The sequence below is a fragment of the Triturus cristatus genome, chromosome 6 (assembly GCF_964204655.1).
Source record: "Triturus cristatus chromosome 6, aTriCri1.1, whole genome shotgun sequence".
Classification (NCBI taxonomy): domain Eukaryota; kingdom Metazoa; phylum Chordata; class Amphibia; order Caudata; family Salamandridae; genus Triturus; species Triturus cristatus.
Genome location: NC_140589.1, coordinates 164,357,449 through 164,370,493, shown reverse-complemented (window position 1 = coordinate 164,370,493; position 13,045 = coordinate 164,357,449). Strand labels below are relative to the sequence as shown.

The 13,045-nt window shown below is 40.9% G+C and overlaps 2 long non-coding RNA genes across 2 annotated transcripts in view; both read left to right on the top strand.

The window, feature by feature from the left end:
- The window catches only part of LOC146816573 (uncharacterized), a 91,609-nt gene that overhangs the window by 39,712 nt on the left and 38,852 nt on the right, over window positions 1–13,045 (top strand). The gene's annotated exons all lie outside the window — the stretch shown is intronic.
- The window catches only part of LOC146816574 (uncharacterized), a 33,587-nt gene continuing 31,589 nt past the window's right edge, over window positions 11,048–13,045 (top strand). The window contains exons 1-2 of the long non-coding RNA XR_014962920.1: window positions 11,048–11,224; window positions 11,319–11,376. This is a non-coding gene — a long non-coding RNA (uncharacterized LOC146816574). The remainder of the gene's footprint in view (window positions 11,225–11,318; window positions 11,377–13,045) is intronic.

The window sequence follows — 13,045 nt, the reverse complement described above, 5'->3', positions numbered from 1 at the left end:
TTGTTCTGGAAGGGTAGCCTTCCAGTAAAAAACCCATGCTAGACATAACAGAGGCACCTTTGCACTATGGTAGCATGTGTTTGACAGTAGGCAGCCTGATTGTGTGCCAGTTTCGGTCACTGTACAACCAGTAACTTAGTTACTCAGCCAATTAACATCTTCAAATCCTATTTTGCATGGAATCAAAACAGTTCCTACAAAAGAAACTCATAATTTTTACAATCCTAACATATACATGTTAAGGCAGAAATTCAAAGATTCTCTTTAACTCTATAGTCATAAAGAAAGATGTTCGGGTTTGCTGACCTTCTTACTGCAAAGGTATCAAACTACTTGGCACAGTGGCAAATCACACCTCCCAAACTATCCCTCATCAAGATTTTTGGTGCACACTCTTTTCTCTGCATTTTATTCCGCTCTTTAAATCAGTCAAAAGAAATAGTATCATGATATTTCAATATATCTTCTAAGAAGTTACCTTATTTTATAAGAGCATCCCTCTTCTGCTAAAATTATACGTCCCCATGCTGTGGGCACTGATTGCAAGGCCGTAATAGCCTTTAGCACAATGAGGCGCTAGTCACTCGCTCATCTAGCCATTATCTAAAAGAATATATTTCATAGTGCATATTAATATGGGAACAAAGCAACAAAAAAAACCTCTAAATTCCTGATACAAGCATTAAAATGCAATAACAGGCATTGATGCCTCAAGGTAATTTGCAAAAAACAATCAAATCAGTTTATATCCGATCTCAGTGCAGTGCATTATATCCTATCTCAGTGATAAGGATAAAAAGGCAATAGTGAAGTATTCTGGGTTTAGAGACTGACTCTAATTGCTTTTAGCAATATTTATAAAACCACAAACAATTTTCAGACACAAAAAGTCTAAATTAAATAGCTTCATGTAAATAAAACTTTTATTTTAATAAATAGTGAAAAGGTTATTTTCATGAAAATATTTGTATAAATACAGTATTATGCAGCTTTCCCTTTGAAATGTCTGTCCTTTCTGCTGCTAACATGAGATTCTGGTGAACAAAGTGTGTTTAAATGCAAAGTGTGTTTAAGCCTGCAGTACCACTGACTGTCTCCGGGGGCAGAGCTGAGCAAAAATATAAACACACTTGATGAAACACAGGTCCCCACAAGGCAATTTTTTTAAAAGTTGTAAAAATTTACACAGATGTTCCTGAAGCCATTTTTTATGATTTAGAAGACATTGCCTTGTGGGGACCTGGGTTCAGGTCCCCACAGTGCAATCAAGTCCCCACAGCGTGAGTGTGTTATCACACCCAAGTCCCCACAAGGATAGTAACACAAACCCACACACACACACACACACACACACACACACACACACACACACACACATACACGTGTTACCATCCTTGTGGGGACTATGTGTGAATACCTGCCTTGTGGGGACTAACCTTTCCCAATGTTTTTACAACATACTAATAACATCAAAATGTTAAGAAAAAATTCATAATACAGGATCCTGCTTCAAATTTGCAAATATACTGTTATTTAATCATGAGCACAGCACCATCCTTGTGGGGACTTGAACACGTGCTACCATCCTTGTGGGGACCTAATCTGTAACACTATTTGTGAATGGATACAGTCGAAGGCACATGGCTAAATGTTTATTTTATCAACAATATGCACAAACAACATTATAATCTATTCATATATGAATTGCTGCATATATACTAGGGGTATACAGTAAAGACAGATTATGTTAATGTCCCAGAAAATATCATATCATGCTTAAATAAAGAGTCTTAAAGCTATATTTAACCTAGTTATTAGTGCTTAAAATCTTAGGAGATAAGGGAACTAACACATAAAGACATTAACATATGTAAGCAAGGAATAAGGTCAAGTGGAACCCAGAGCTTGATGAGCTGCTTACATTTTTGCCAAAATAGGTGTTCAAGTCCCCAAAGAGATAGTGGGTGAAGATCACTGTGTTTAAGTCTCCATAGAAATAGTGTGTACATTCAAAGCTTAAATCCTGTTACAAAGAATGTGAAGCTAATGATGTTCAAGTCCACACGGAGGTTGTGTGTAATTATAGGAATGCTCAAGTCCCCACAGAGATGGCATGTTATTATAGCGATGTTTAAGTCCCCACAGAGATAGTGTGTTATCATAGAGATGTTCAAGTCCCCACATTGATGGTGTGTTATTATAGCGATGTTTAAGTCCCCACAGAGATAGTGTGTTATTATAGCGATATTTAAGTTCCCACAGAGATAGTGCATGAAGGTGATTGTGTTTAAGTCCTCATTAAAATAGGGCCTGATTCACAAAGGTAAACTTAGGCAAAAAGTCTAACTTTACTACTTTTTTCAGTATTCACAAAGGTAAATTTAGACCAAAATTATAACTTAACCTCTTTTTCAATAATCACAAAGCCCCATACAGATAATGTGAAGCTGATGATGTTTAAGTCGAAGCAAACACAAGGAGATGATGGACGGAGTACTGAAACTTTTCAGACACTCACCCCCAGTCACATATCTGGGTTCAATCCATCATCGTTCCTTAGCTCGCTTCGCCACCCCAGTTCAGACTAGCTATATGCAAATCAGTCTTGACCCTGTGCCTCATGGGAACAGTCTGGCCCGAACTGCCAAGCCAGGTCTTCCCTGGACCGAAAACAATCATCCTGGGACCGGTTTCGGGGTAACACGCCCTCATCAGCCAGGATATCTTGAATCTAGTGGCAAAGTGAGCAAGGGACCCACGTCTGGACATACCCTGCCAACTTAGGGCAAGCAAAGCAAACACAAGGAGATGATGGACGAAGAGCTGAAACTTTTCAGTCACTCACTCCCAGTCACAGATCTGGGTTGAATCCATCATCATTCTTTAGCTCACTTTGCCACTCCAGTTCAGACTGAGCTATATGCAAATCAGTCTTAACCCTGTGCCTCATCCCCCTGGTGCTTCAAGTCAAAACAGAGCTTGCGTTTAATTACAGGAATGCTCAAGTCCCCACAGAGATGATATGTTTTTATAGTGATGTTCAAGTCCCCACAAAGATAGTATGTTATAGCGATGTTTATGTACCCACAGAGATAGTACATGAAGATGATTGTGTTTAAGTCCTCATTAAAATAGGGCCCGATTCGCAATGGTAAATTTAGACAAAAAATCTAACTTTTCTACTTTTCAGTTTCAACAATGTAAACTTAGACCAAAGGTCTAACTTTACTACTTATCAGTATTCACAAAGCTCCATACAGAGAATGCAAAGCTGATGATGCTCAAGCCAAACCAGAGCTGCGTGTATTTACAGAAATGCTCAAGTCCCCACAGAGATGGTGTGTAACTCTAGTATTGCCACGGTTGCCAAAGAAAATGTGTGTGATTATAGACATGCCCAGGTCCCCACAAAGATAGTGTGTGATTATAGACATACTCAGGTCCCCACAGAGATAGTGTGTGATTATAGAGATGTTTAGGTCACACAGAGATAGTGTGTGATTATAGACATGTCCAGGTCCCCACAGAGATAGTGTGTGATTATAGACATGCCCACGTCCCCACAGAGATAGTGTGTGATCATAGACATTCCCAGGTCCCCACAGAGATAGTGTGTGATTATAGGAATGTTTAGGTCCCCACAGAGATAGTGTGTGATCATAGACATTCCCAGGTCCCCACAGAGATAGTGTGTGATCACAGAGATGTCGAGGTCCCCACAGAGATAGTGTGTTATTATAGACATGCCCAGGTCCCCACAGAGATGGTGTGTGACTATAGTATTACCACAGTTACCAAAGAGAATGTGGATGATTACAGACATGCCCAGGTGCTCACAGAGATAGTGTGTGATTATAGACATGCCCAGGTCCCCACAGAGATATTGTGTGATTAATGGGATGCACAGGAATAGCACACAGTTTTAGTGTGTGATTATAGTCATGTACAAGTCCTCACAGAAATATTGAGCGATTATAGTGATGTTTAAGTCCCCACAGTGATAATATGTGATTACAGTCATATTCAAGTCTCCACAGTGATGTGTGTAGTGATAGGTATGTTGAAGAACCCATACAGATTGTATTGGTCTGGTGGCTTACTAAATGAATTAATCCACTTGAGGGATATGTGTTTGACCACTCTCTCATATGTTTGAATCCTGGTGCTACCACTCAGCCTTTATTTCTTCCAAGGTCTATACAATGAGTATTATTTATTTGGATAAAAAAACATATGATATTAAGCAACAAGATACCCTCAGGTGTGAATGTGCACTTTATATAGGTACATGAGATTATATGATGTGATAATAGTGGTACTCAAGCCACCACTAGAGATAGACTGGAATTATCCCATATCTATGAATCCCACTTCAAATGCAGAATTACTTCCAACACAGTCACAAAAACATTTGATTCATGGCCTTGTGCTGTCCCGCCTTGACTACGGCAATGCCCTCTATCAAAACTCCAGATAGTACAAAATACCGCCGCCCGTCTTCTCACAGGAACCCATCGTCGCTGTTCAGCCAAACCTGCCTTGAACGCCTTGCACTGGCTGCCGATCAAGGAGAGAATACAATTTAAGGCACTTTGCACGACACATAAAATTCTATATGGCAAGGCTCCACCCATCTTAAAAAACCTTATCACTCCCTATACCACCAAGAGAACATTACGCTCTTCATGCTGTAGCCTGGCATCTGTACCCAGAATCAAGAAAGCCCGTTCTGGAGGTCGACTTTTTGCATATAATCCTTCCAAATTATGGAATTCATTGCCCTCAGACATCCGAGCCCAGTCTAACCTACTGTTATTTCGTAGGGCACTCAAGACCTGGCTGTTCCCGTAATGCTTCCCTCGCACCTGGTTCTTTATCACTAGCGCTGGGACGCTTACGGGCAGCCATGCGCTTTATAAATCTGTAAAATAAATAAATAAATAAACTGATTTCAACTGTGTTCATCCAGGAAAGTTTACACTTCCTTAAACATCCAAGTATCAGAGTTCTCATTTTCTTTTCTAGCCCCCATCTTATCAACTCTAGTCTCCATTAAGAAGATAAAACTGCATTTCTGATTGTAATAAACTCCCCATACTGATTCGTTCTGACACTAGGATTATTACAATAGAGAAATTGATTTAAGAACTGGCACATCTTTATAATTTTTGTCTCTATAATTCAAGAATGAAATGGTCCTCTCCTCACAAAGCTCTTTCTCTGAAAGTATTCTTTATACCTGCTCTTGGGGCTCTTTCTAACTAACCAGGCTCACACTCTATAAATACCTGTATCTTTGTGTGTATGTGTGTATATATATACATACATACATATTACCTACTGGCAGTCGCTACTGTTCATGCACCTCCAACACCCAAGAAACTTACACATACTTAGTCTTTTAAACAATCACTTATAGAAACACATACTTATTCATACAGGAACTCTTTCAATCTCTCACTTTCACATATACTCCCTTATATACACCAATAGTCACATATACTATTTTAAAACATATGTAGTTACTCATAAAGACACTATTGAGACAGTCATTCACTCACTAACACACCCATGCACACACTCATCCACCCATACAGTCCTGCACACATGTTGTCTTCAACACATACAAACAGTGAGTCACTCATTCATGCACCTATGCACTACGTAATACCCCCCACCGAACCATACAGACACTCAGACACTCATACTGATACTCAAAAAACCAACTAATAACCTATATAGACACTCATGTAGCTACTCACCAACCCATGCAGCCACTTATACACAAAGTGAGAGACTGATACAGATATTTACATATTTAAACATTACTCACTAAGCCATGTATTCACTAAGATACACTTAATCAGTCAGTTATACAATCAATTTTCAACAACAAATCATCCATTTAGATATTTAATTGATATTATGTATAGTATATTTAGTTATAGCTAATTTAGCAGCATGTCAGTTTGTAGGGGAATAGGGTGAGAAATTATTTCAATGAAAATAGTTTTCTTTACTAATTTTTTGTTATTTATATATTTAATTCATAAATCATAATTTTTTCATTGAATATTTATAATGAAATATTTTTTATTTAGACTATGCTAGAAATAATTATTAATATATATCAGTGTGTGTATATTATATTTATTATTTTTATATGTTTCATTTATTTTAATTTTATTATTGTTTTATTTATTTTTTTAATTTATCTTGTTGGTGTTTGTGGGTTTTTCAGTAGTAGCGAGAAAAGTGAATTCTACGTATGTTTATTTAAATATTTCATTTAATTATACGTTTATTTTGTATTTTTATCATAAATTGTGCATTTTATTAAAATGTATACAATATATATTTTCTAGTTTAACTATGGTTAATCATTTTATGTTTTTAGGTATTTAAATTTATTTTTTTTAATGACTATTGGAATGGTATATGTAACCTTTCTGAGCTCCAACACTTTCCCTACAGCTTTCCTTAATATTGAATTTAACATTGTGTGCAAACTAAGAGCATTCAGCTTACCGGGAGACTGCAGGGGATTGAGGCTTGTGGCTCTCTTTCCGGATTCACGTTGTCAATTACGGTCCTCTGGGCTCCCGTCAGGTGGAGCGGGGATGTCATCTTGGCCTGCAGCGCTCTAGTCACGCAGGCTATAAAAAGAGAAGCCTGGAGCGGCTGCGCTTCAGCGCGCCAATGGAAAGCCGTACTCACCAGGACGGTGCCAGAAACCCTGCCGATTGAAGGCCAGGTCTGGTGCAATATTCCGCAAATGGGCTACACCCTCTGAACCAAGAGCGCTATGCGATCTGTCTGCATTCAGTTCAGATGGAGCTGGCACAAAATTCCTGTGAGAGATGATCCTTTATGCCATGCCCGATAATGATAAACTCCCCTAACAACCCTAAGAAAGGCCAATTTTTCCTATTAAATAGTGGCTTCTTCCTAAAGCACAGATTTGAAATTGCAGACCTGATTGTGGAGAGACAGATGACTGCCAATTTCCTAGTGGAAACATGGCTTCATGCGCAGTCCGCCCTAGACATTGTAGACGCAGTTCCTTGGGGCTATGTAATAACCAAACTAGATAGACCTCTGGGGATGGGGGCGGGTTGGCGGTTATACACAAGCAACAGCTACATTGCAGTCTGTCTGAAGTCCATATCAGTGGGGCAGAAGCAGCCTCCTTCTCTCCAGCGATTTCAGGCCAGTGCTCTCAATGGCCTGTTGATTTACAGGCCGCCGGGAGTAGCTGCTGCTTTTTTCTCAGCACTTCTGGACATGATTCTGTCGTTTGCCATTCAACATTCTAAGTTCATAATTTTAGGGGATCTTAACCTACACTTTGAAGATCCAACCTCACATAATAGTGTAGATTTAATGGAGGACCAAAAGTGGCTTCAGCTCTCGCAGTTGGTACAGGCACCCACCCAAATCTGGGGGCACACTCTTGACCCCATTTTTGCAAACCCAGAGCTGGTGAAAGTCAACACCCCGATTCCTATTGCCTGGTCCGATCACTATGCTATCCCCTTCTAGATTCTGGATACCCACTACCTACCTAAACCCACCCAGGCTCCCCACCTCAAAATTCGAAACTGAACTAGAATCAGTCAGGAGGCGCTTAGCTCTGCCATGAATCATAGTCCTTCCTGCCTAGAAAACTGCCCACAGGCCGCCAACCTGCAAGTTACTACATGGTTAAAGGTAGCACTAGATAGGATAGTATCGTGCAGAACATTTAATTCTCCACGGTCCAGACCCTCAGCAGGCTGGTTCACAGAGGACCTCACACAAACTAAAACATCTTGCAACAGTTTAGAACGTAAATGGAGGAAGTATTACTGTCCGTAAGACAAAGAATCTTACCTACGTTTGCTAAAAGAATACCATAAAGAAATCAGGGTGTAACAAACAGTTTTCTACTCACAGAAGATCAATGCAGCCAAAAATGCAGCGTGGGAAATCTTTAGGATTGTGAAATCCCTCATCTCTCTGGATACGGTATCCGCGGGCATGGACCCCAGCAGGAGCAGCTGCAATAAGATTGCCCATTTCTTTTGTTTCGGATAAAATCTTGGCGATATACGCCGCCTTTCCGGGTGCTGTCAACAACTCTGACCATCCCTCGATGAGAAACTCTGAACCTCTCCTCGATGGCGTTTTCAAGATTGAGAGCATCTCAGTGGAAAAACTAGATTCTCTAGTGACTAAAATCAAATCTGGCTCTCCACTGGACTCTGCGCCTCCAGCTATCTGGAAACTGGTGATGCCCGCATTGGCACCCAGACTTTGTGCGGTGCTCAACATGTCATGCGAGGATGGCGACTCCCGGTTGAGTGGAAACAGGCCATGGTGATCCCGCTCCTAAAAAAACCTTCTCTGGATCCCTCTAAACCAGAGAACTTTTGCCCCATTTCTCTCCTACCTTTTGTGGCTAAACTGGCAGAAAGGCACGTCAACTCACAATTGACAGAGTTCCTCACTGAGAAGAACATCTTACACGAGACCCAATCAGACTTCAGGCCTCAGTATAGTACAGAATCGGGCCTGCTTCTGGCCACAGAGTTACTACGCAAGGTGGCTGACGAAGGGAAATCTGGGGCTCTCGTTATGCTGGATCTCAGGGCAGCCTTCGAAACAGTCTTGCATACTGTGTTACTAGATTGATTGTGGACACAGGGTATTAGGGGTCTAGCCTTTGATTGGCTTGCAGACTTCCTTCATAAACACTCGTTTCAGGTCATCCAGAAGCCATACTCCACGGATGTTATCCAGTTGCAGAGGGGAGTGCCTCAGGGGTCGGCACTGAGCCCTACTCTTTTCGATCTTTACCTGCGCCTATTAGCGCCTATCCAGAGCCATGGGGTGAAGATGGTGTCTTATGCTGACGACACTCAGCTTATGATTACATTATCTAATGTTGATGAGAGGTCCGCTACCAACTTTAAACTATGCCTCACTGACCTCACTGACCTAACAACTTGGATGGGGGCTAGCTGCCGGAAGTTGAATGCAGAGAAAACAGAGGTGCTGGTGGTGGGGAATCAGCCCTCCATCTGGTCCATATGTGAAAGACACCACACACCTAATTAATCTCATTGAATCACAACCTTTTGATTCCCAAACTGAACTCCTTGTCACTATGGACATTGAGTCTTTATATACGAATATACCCCAAAACAAAGGTATAGAAGTCATTAAGAAACATTTGAACCTCCGTCCAGCTCCACACCAGGTACCGACTGATTTCATCATTTCACTCCTGGAAATTGCCCTAACTAGAAACTACTTCCAATTTAACAACAAATACTACAGACAATGTAAGGGCACTTCGATGGGGGCAATTTTTGCTCCCAATTTTGCGATCCTGTTTGTGGACGATATAGAGACAAGTACCATTCTTAACTGTATGAATCCATTCCTCCCCAAAATACGTACATGGCGCAGATACATAGATGATGTTTTTATGATCTGGTCTGGCACAAATACTGAACTAGAAGCATTTTGCCTTTGGCTCAACAATGTCCAACCCGACCTTAAGTTCACTCACAACTATGACGACACTAAGGTAGACTATCTCGATGTCTCCATAAAAAGTGCCAATGGAGAACTCTACACAACTCTATTTACAAAACCCACCGAGCGCAATACTCTCCTTCAATACAACAGCGCACACCCAAGGGCACTGCGAGACGGCCTGCCCTATGGGCAATTCCTTAGAATCAGAAGGAACTGTAAGTTCAAAGAAGACTTTTTCCAAGAATCGGAGGTACTCTGCAAAAAACTGATTGACAGAGGATACCCTAGACGTTTAGTTAAACGCTCTATGAAACGCGCTTGGTATTCCCACCGTGAACACCTCCTTCAACCCAGAGAAAAAACGCCCTTGTCCAGAATCACGTGCGTAACTACTTTTTGCCCGGCCAGCAACAAAGTTACGAGAATGATAAAAAAACACTGGAAAGTCCTTGCCCCTCTAGACCTTGTCACAGACACACCTCTCTTCTCCTTTAAAAGAGGACGGAACATCAGGGATCATTTAGTGAGAGCCCAAAAACCGATCACTAAAGACCATTCTATACACTCCTTTCTCAACCTACCACCACTGAAAGGTCACTATAAATGTAATAACTGTATGGCATGTGAGTCCACCAGTAACACAAAACTGTTTGAATTTGAGAACTCTAAACACATATTGCAATGTTTCACCAATTGTAATTCACAAAATGTAATATATTGCATTGAATGTCCCTGTAAACTGAGGTATATTGGCCAGACCACACAAAAGATCAAATCCAGAATTGCCCAACATAGGAGCAGAATCAAATGCAAGATCACAACAGCGCCACTTGTGCAACATTTCATGGAAAAAGGACACTCAGAAACAGACTTCACCTGGCAAGTGATTGACAGCCTGCTCCCAAGTCACAGAGGTGGAAATCAACAACAACTCCTGAACCGCCTCGAATGCAAATGGATTTTCAAATGTCGGACTATCGAAAATGGATTGAACTCTTTTGAGGAATGGAATGCCATTCTCTAAAAAACTCTTGTCTCTACAGACTACCCTCCACAGAATGACAGACATTCTTCAAGTTTTTGTTCTCAGCATACAGATTCTAGTATCACTTAGAATCCTTGCAAAACTAAATATATGTATTATGTTTTATTCATGTTTACATTCCCTTTTATACTACGCACATTCTAGTATCACTTAGAAATCCTTGCAAAACTGAATATATGTACTATTATGTTTCATTCATGTTTACATTCCCCTTTTTATATTGTGTGCATTTTTGGTCACTGTTTAACCCAGGCTGACTCAGATTAGTCCATATGGCCCTCCCTGCAGCCCAAAATTCATTAATTGTTACTATCCTTCGTTTACAAACCCCTAACATGCTTCTTGCATAAACTTTAAACTCTCCTATTTATTTACTTTCATTAATTCACTACCGATAAATCCACTAGAGGCAGAATTACAACACACCTATTTTGAATCACTCAGCTGCAGGTTCCTTTAAACAATTAACTTCACGTGCGCTATTCTTTCACTAATTAGCTTTGCCCCGAGGCTCCCTCCAGCTGAGCCCTACTATAAAACACACAGGCAAGCAACGCTATTTCCGCATTCATCAGCCAGCCCCAACAGCTGCAGGACGTCTCTGACTGCTCGGCCTCAGGCTCCCATTCACTGCCCTGTCGCCCCTCTAAAGAAGTAAGTTTTCTCCGGTCTCTTCCCCTGAGCTAATAATAACTTCGCAGAGCACATCACCTATGGAGCTCATATTTCACATCTCTCTACATTTCAGAATTACATTCTCCAGGCGGATCTATGTACTGCCAAGCTGCTTGTTTTCAAATAATTAAGTAAGTTTCTCACTTGTGTTTAAATCCCTCACACCCATCCCATTATTCATTTCCCAACTACAGTTAATTTTTCCACACTCTGGCTCTCATTCAATACAGCCTTTGAAGCCCCTGCCTCCCACTTTGGAGACTCTAGGAACTTTACGGGCAGTTTAACTTCAAAATAGTAAGTGTTTTGCCCCTCATTTGACCTTAGACACTTCATGGTTCTTTGCCGGAATGCTTTCACATGTGCTCCCTGTTTCATCCATGTTAGACAGATTAATTCAGCCCCCTTTTTCCCTCACTTATCCCTGTAACACTGACAGCTTTTTCGAATAGAATTAAGCAAGTCACCCCTGTGCCTTCATTTTTTATAGTGTGCTTGCTTCGGATTCACTGCCAGTAGTAAACCAAGTTTATTTAATTAGCTGCTTTTTGTGACTGCTCCCAGCACCGGACTTCATCTAATTAGCACCACCTGTTACTCTTTTTGAAATGCCATGTCTTAGCTGGTAAAATCTAGCGCCATACGTTGTCATCCCTTAATTTAATTTAAACAAATACCTACTTTTGCAATTTTGCCCTCTCGCCTTTTGACTCAATTTTTTGTCATTTTTTATGGACTCCAAGCACTAATTCTTGATAATTTGTTTCAAATGCATGATTATAATGCCTACCAAATGTAAGAATTATTTTCCTTTTTTCCTTCTAGGGAGCTATTGTTGTATTTACTAGAATGTATGCAGTAATGTGTTTGTTTACATATACACAGGGTCTTAAACAAATGTGTTCCCATCCCCCTTCCCCCCTCTTTAATTTCAGCATGCTCACCACTGTCCTGAAGATGAACCCCAATAATTGGGTTCGAAACGCCGTCGACCACCCCACAACATGAATTCTTTATAACTTGTAAAGATCAATTATGGAATTCAACTACTATATTGTTGTCAATGCGATGTCTTTTTAAAACTACTATCACTATTTCACACCACGCTTTTCTTATTTTGTGAGCATTCTAAAATTGACTTTGTTTAAATAAATACCTGCTATCTTTTGACCTACATGACCCTTTACGTACTTTGTCTCCTGCTCCCTACGGAATTGATTTCACTTATCTTAAAAAACAAGTGACCCTGCCTGGGTCACCTTTTCTATTGGACCCTTTTGGGCCATCCTTGAACCATTGTTCTTAACTCTTCTCCATCTGGTCCTCGGCATGGTGGCCGGCTGATATGGGCCCTACCCCGAGCTCAAAACCCAAAGTGAAAAATCTAGGCATCCTTTTTAATTCCCAGCTGTCGTTTGACGGTCAGATCAGGACCACAGTGGGCGCTTCAGGGTGCTGAGACTAATAAAGAAGCTCCTGAGGCTAATTCCGGCAGAAGCTCAAAAAACAGTAGTGCAGGCCTTGCTGATGTCGCGGCTGGACTACTGCAATGTGCTATATCTGGGCACATCCTTAGGGAGGGTAGCAATGCTGCAAAGAGTACTAAATGCTGCAGCACGGATGCTTCTGAGACTACCGAAATGGTCCCCTATTAGACACGGTCTGGCCGAACTTTACTGGCTCCCAGTTAAACACAGAATCGCGTACAAACCCCTGTGCTTCCCGCATAGGATAATGTATCAGAGGGGTTCCAGCTATCTCTTCCCCCTGATCAAGGCGTATACGCCCTCCAGAATGCTT